We start from the raw sequence: 4953 nt of genomic DNA, 5'->3' as shown, positions 1-4953 counted from the left end.
GGTTTCCCCGCACAGGTTCGAATCCTGTCAACAACGATACAGTAACAGTTTGATGTGTCTCTGATCACAGGCAAAGGAGATGCTTTCATTTAGTCTAATAAAACACTATTTCAGAACTTGAATATTTCATTGTGATTGTGACTGAGAGAAAAGTCAACTCTTTGTTTTGCACCCTACATCCACAGTGATAGTGACTACAGCATCATACCTGCACAGGTGTCCCGAAGTGGATAGTTATGTTCAGCATAAGCTTTCACTCCTCTTTCATTATGTTATCTTACATTATTATGCGATATTATATTATGTATTCCTACAGCTTATCTGCTACTTCACAATTTCAATGTCAAACTTCCTCCTCTCCTCAACTGCTGACTCACCGGAAAATTTCCATGAAAAATTCCCTGTGTACCGAGCGATGGTGGTATAGTGGTGAGCATAGCTGCCTTCCAAGCAGTTGACCCGGGTTCAATTCCCGGCCATCGCAGCTTCTGTTTAGTTTCCGAAACAGATAGTCTACTCAAAAGATTATATGTTATAATGAGACTAACATTTTTGTTTGTGTTTGAGATGGAGATGTTGGCCTACCTTAAAAAAAAAGTTATTAAAAGTTATTGACTTGAAGTTCATTGGGATCTCCACTCACAGGTTTGAATCCTGTGAACAACGATACAGTGAAGACATTACATGGAAATGTCTCTTTAAAGAGGTTTCATAGGGGCTATTTGTTTGGTAGAAACTAGTTTCATTTAAAGTTGATCACAGAATTGTCTGTGGATTATCCAGAAAATCTGACACCCTGGAATTTTGAAACTTTACTTCATCAGCTGTGTGAGCTCAGCCAGTCCATTTACATCTCAAGGAGAAAGCCCACTCCTTTGAGGACAGCAATGTCCACATCCTAGACAGAGAGGACAGCTGGTTCGAAAGAGGAGTAAAAGAGGCCATCTATGTTAAAGTCGAGAAACCATCCCTCAACAGGGGAGGAGGTCTCAGACACCACCTATCTCCAATTTACAATGCTGTTGTAAATGCTTTGCATGTTAGAGAAGGTTCAATCTCTGACATCCCCAGTGGGTCTTAAGACGTGTTCGAAACGACCAGGTCACATGAAAGTTATTGGCACATACAGGGGATGTAGCTCGGTGGTAGAGTGCATGCTGGCATCTCCAACATCTTTACACTGAAAACAATGAAGCTGTGTAAAAGAAACGTGCACAGTTGTCCACTAAGATTTGGGGAACATGTATATGGATAACATATTTATATTCTACCCTATGATCCTGACTAACGATGCCACTAAGAATTCTAGATCCACACTGAATGCAGAATTACTCCTGTGCAGCAAAGATTGATAGTTAGGTTCAGCATCAGCTACAACTCCTCCTCAGCTCCTCCTCCTCTCCCAGCCAAATTCCTCCATTGACGTATACTCCTGACTCAGCGTAAAAATTCCATGAAAATTCCCTCTTTTCCAAGCGATGGTGGTATAGTGGTGAGCATAGCTGCCTTCCAAGCAGTTGACCCGGGTTCGATTCCCGGCCATCGCAGGTTGTTTCTAGTGTCTGCTAGCGGTGTAACACCTCAGAATGTGTGTGCTGATAAAAAGACAACAGTACATACAGGGGATGTAGCTCAGTGGTAGAGCGCATGCTTCGCATGTATGAGGCCCCGGGTTCAATCCCCGGCATCTCCAGCGTTTACCTCTATACAGATTCCAATCAACAACGTTGATTTGTTCTCAGCTGTTGAAAAGAAATGTGCGGACATTTCTGCTAAGTGACACTCAATAGTGTTTCATGTAACTTTCATAGGCTCTGTATCAGAAATAATCTCTGTCTATACTAAGATGCCTGAAAACGCATATCACATGAGCATTCACATGCAGTGGTAATGCACGTGCAGGTGTAAACAGGAATCAGATCTTCTGCTCATCAGCTGTTGTATAGATTATAGTGAGACTTACTCATGTTTTTTGTTTGTGTTTGAGATGGAGATGGCTGTTAAAAAAAGTCTATTAAAATGAATAAATCTGGCTCAAACTTGCTTTCACATCCATGTGCTTCACAACATGAAGTGAACACATATGTGTAGTTGTTGTGGCCGAGTGGTTAAGGCGATGGACTTGAAATCCATTGGGGTCTCCCCGCGTAGGTTCGAATCCTGCCGACAACGAAGCAGTTGCTTTCTCTGAGAGCTGTGGTGGTTAAACTGATAAAGATGTATCTATGCTAAGGCAGCATCCACACTGCTATATCTCAATCTCCAGAAGAGTCTGGACGCGAGGCGAAAATGTAGCAAAAGATATGCGTTTTAGAACGAAAACATGGCGGTGTAGACGTGGCCTAAGAACACTGAAAACAGCCTTAGTGTGGATGTTCACCTTCTGCTTAGGTCATGAAACACCATCTATAAAGTCCAGTTTAACAAGTCGATGCACAGTTAAGGAGGAAAAACCTCATCAATCCTGCTGACAACAGACAGAGGCTGGTACATCCCAAAGACAGAACACCACACACCCGCTAAAGCAACCTGGTGTAGGCAGTCCGGTGTAACGAGGAATGCAATGACCTCTACATTGGAGAAACGAAACAACCACTGCATAAACGCATGGCCCAACACAGGAGAGCTAACTCCTCCGGTTTGGACTCTGCTGTTCATTTACATCTCAAGGAGAAAGCCCACTCCTTTGAGGACAGCAATGTCCACATCCTAGACAGAGAGGACAGCTGGTTCGAAAGAGGAGTAAAAGAGGCCATCTATGTTAAAGTAGAGAAACCATCCCTCAACAGGGGAGGAGGTCTCAGACACCACCTATCTCCAATTTACAATGCTGTTGTAAATGCTTTGCATGTTAGAGCAGGTTCAATCTCTGACATCCCCAGTGGGTCTTAAGACCTGTTCGAAACGACCAGGTCACATGAAAGTTATTGGCACATACAGGGGATGTAGCTCGGTGGTAGAGTGCATGCTGGCATCTCCAACATCTTTACACTGAAAACAATGAAGCTGTGTAAAAGAAACGTGCACAGTTGTCCACTAAGATTTGGGGAACATATATATGGATAACATATTTATATTCTACCCTATGATCCTGACTAACGATGCCACTAAGAATTCTAGATCCACACTGAATGCAGAATTACTCCTGTGCAGCAAAGATTGATAGTTAGGTTCAGCATCAGCTATAACTCCTCCTCAGCTCCTCCTCCTCTCCCAGCCAAAGTCCTCCATGACGTATACTCCTGACTCAGCGTAAAAATTCCATGAAAATTCCCTCTTTTCCAAGCGATGGTGGTATAGTGGTGAGCATAGCTGCCTTCCAAGCAGTTGACCCGGGTTCGATTCCCGGCCATCGCAGGTTGTTTCTAGTGTCCGACTCTTGGATTTTCTGTCAGAAATCTGTGCCTCTATGAGCCGCGATGGAAAGATTTTATCAGCCCTTTCTATTCACACAAGTGGCAAGAGAATGTCATATGCAAGTTTATGCTTGGGATCTACTTAGACTTTTCAAATGTGAACCAAAGCAGAACAATGCACTGAATATGTATCCACAAGCACTTTGACAAAAAATTAATTTTAACACCTCAGAATGCGTGTGCTGATAAAAAGACAACAGTACACACAGGGGATGTAGCTCAGTGGTAGAGCGCATGCTTCGCATGTATGAGGCCCCGGGTTCAATCCCCGGCATCTCCAGCGTTTACCTCTATACAGATTCCAATCAACAACGTTGATCTGTTCTCAGCTGTTGAAAAGAAACGTGCAGACATTTCTGCTAAGTGACACTCAATAGTGTTTCAATAAATCACTCTGAAGCCAAGGTTTTAGAGTAGACATTTCTGACGCCACCCACAGTCATTTTAACATACTGAGGCACAGTAAATGAGAAACAACCTCATCCTTCCTCATTTAACTTTCATAGGCTCTGTATCAGAAATAATCTCCGTCTATACTAAGATGCCTGAAAACGCATATCACATGAGCATTCACGTGCAGTGGTAATGCACGTGCAGGTGTAAACAGGAATCAGATCTTCTGCTCATCAGATGAGCTGTTGTATAGATTATAGTGAGACTTACTCATGTTTTTTGTTTGTGTTTGAGATGGAGATGGCTATTAAAAAAAGTCTATTAAAATGAATACATTTGGCTCAAACTTGCTTTCACATACATGTACTTCACAACATGAAGTGAGAACATACGTGTAGTTGTTGTGGACTTGAAATCCATTGGGGTCTCCCCGCGTAGGTTCGAATCCTGCCGACAACGGAGCAGTTGCTTTCTCTGAGAGCTTATGCTAAGGCAGCATCCACACTGCTACGTCTCAATCTCCAGAATAGTCTGGACGCGAGGCGAAAACGTAGCAAGAGCGATGCATTTTAGAACGAAAACAGGGCAGTGTGGACGCCACTGAAAACAGCCTTAGTGTGGATGTTCACCTTCTGCTTAGGTCATGAAACACCATCTATAAAGTCCAGTTTAACAAGTCGATGCACAGTTAAGGAGGAAAAACCTCATCAATCCTGCTGACAACAGACAGAGGCTGGTACATCCCAAAGACAGAACACCACACACCCGCTAAAGCAACCTGGTGTAGGCAGTCCGGTGTAACGAGGAATGCAATGACCTCTACATTGGAGAAACGAAACAACCACTGCATAAATGCATGGCCCAACACAGGAGAGCTAACTCCTCCGGTTTGGACTCTGCTGTTCATTTACATCTCAAGGAGAAAGCCCACTCCTTTGAGGACAGCAATGTCCACATCCTAGACAGAGAGGACAGCTGGTTCGAAAGAGGAGTAAAAGAGGCCATCTATGTTAAAGTAGAGAAACCATCCCTCAACAGGGGAGGAGGTCTCAGACACCACCTATCTCCAATTTACAATGCTGTTGTAAATGCTTTGCATGTTAGAGAAGGTTCAATCTCTGACATCCCCAGTGGGTCTTAAGAC

At 43.4% G+C, this 4953-nt stretch overlaps 6 non-coding genes across 6 annotated transcripts; all 6 read left to right on the top strand.

Annotated features, from left to right (window-relative positions):
• The first annotated feature begins 412 nt into the window (after positions 1 to 412).
• On the top strand, positions 413 to 484 carry trnag-ucc (transfer RNA glycine (anticodon UCC)). Its single transcript has one exon. It is a non-coding gene; the product is annotated as a tRNA-Gly (tRNA).
• Positions 485 to 1475: 991 nt separating this feature from the next.
• trnag-ucc (transfer RNA glycine (anticodon UCC)) lies at positions 1476 to 1547 on the top strand. The gene has a single exon. It is a non-coding gene; the product is annotated as a tRNA-Gly (tRNA).
• A 74-nt stretch (positions 1548 to 1621) lies between these two features.
• Positions 1622 to 1693, top strand: trnaa-cgc (transfer RNA alanine (anticodon CGC)). Its single transcript has one exon. It is a non-coding gene; the product is annotated as a tRNA-Ala (tRNA).
• A 397-nt stretch (positions 1694 to 2090) lies between these two features.
• On the top strand, positions 2091 to 2172 carry trnas-uga (transfer RNA serine (anticodon UGA)). The gene has a single exon. It is a non-coding gene; the product is annotated as a tRNA-Ser (tRNA).
• Positions 2173 to 3285: 1113 nt separating this feature from the next.
• Positions 3286 to 3357, top strand: trnag-ucc (transfer RNA glycine (anticodon UCC)). The gene has a single exon. It is a non-coding gene; the product is annotated as a tRNA-Gly (tRNA).
• Positions 3358 to 3624: 267 nt separating this feature from the next.
• On the top strand, positions 3625 to 3696 carry trnaa-cgc (transfer RNA alanine (anticodon CGC)). Its single transcript has one exon. It is a non-coding gene; the product is annotated as a tRNA-Ala (tRNA).
• The last annotated feature ends 1257 nt before the right edge of the window (positions 3697 to 4953 follow it).

Source organism: Seriola lalandi, unplaced genomic scaffold (assembly GCF_002814215.2).
Source record: "Seriola lalandi dorsalis isolate HSWRI2012SDOR001 ecotype SW California unplaced genomic scaffold, Sedor1 jcf7180002054783, whole genome shotgun sequence".
NCBI classification, from domain to species: domain Eukaryota; kingdom Metazoa; phylum Chordata; class Actinopteri; order Carangiformes; family Carangidae; genus Seriola; species Seriola lalandi.
The sequence above is the reverse complement of the archived record's forward strand: the minus strand, read 5'-3'. Positions and strand labels throughout refer to the sequence as shown.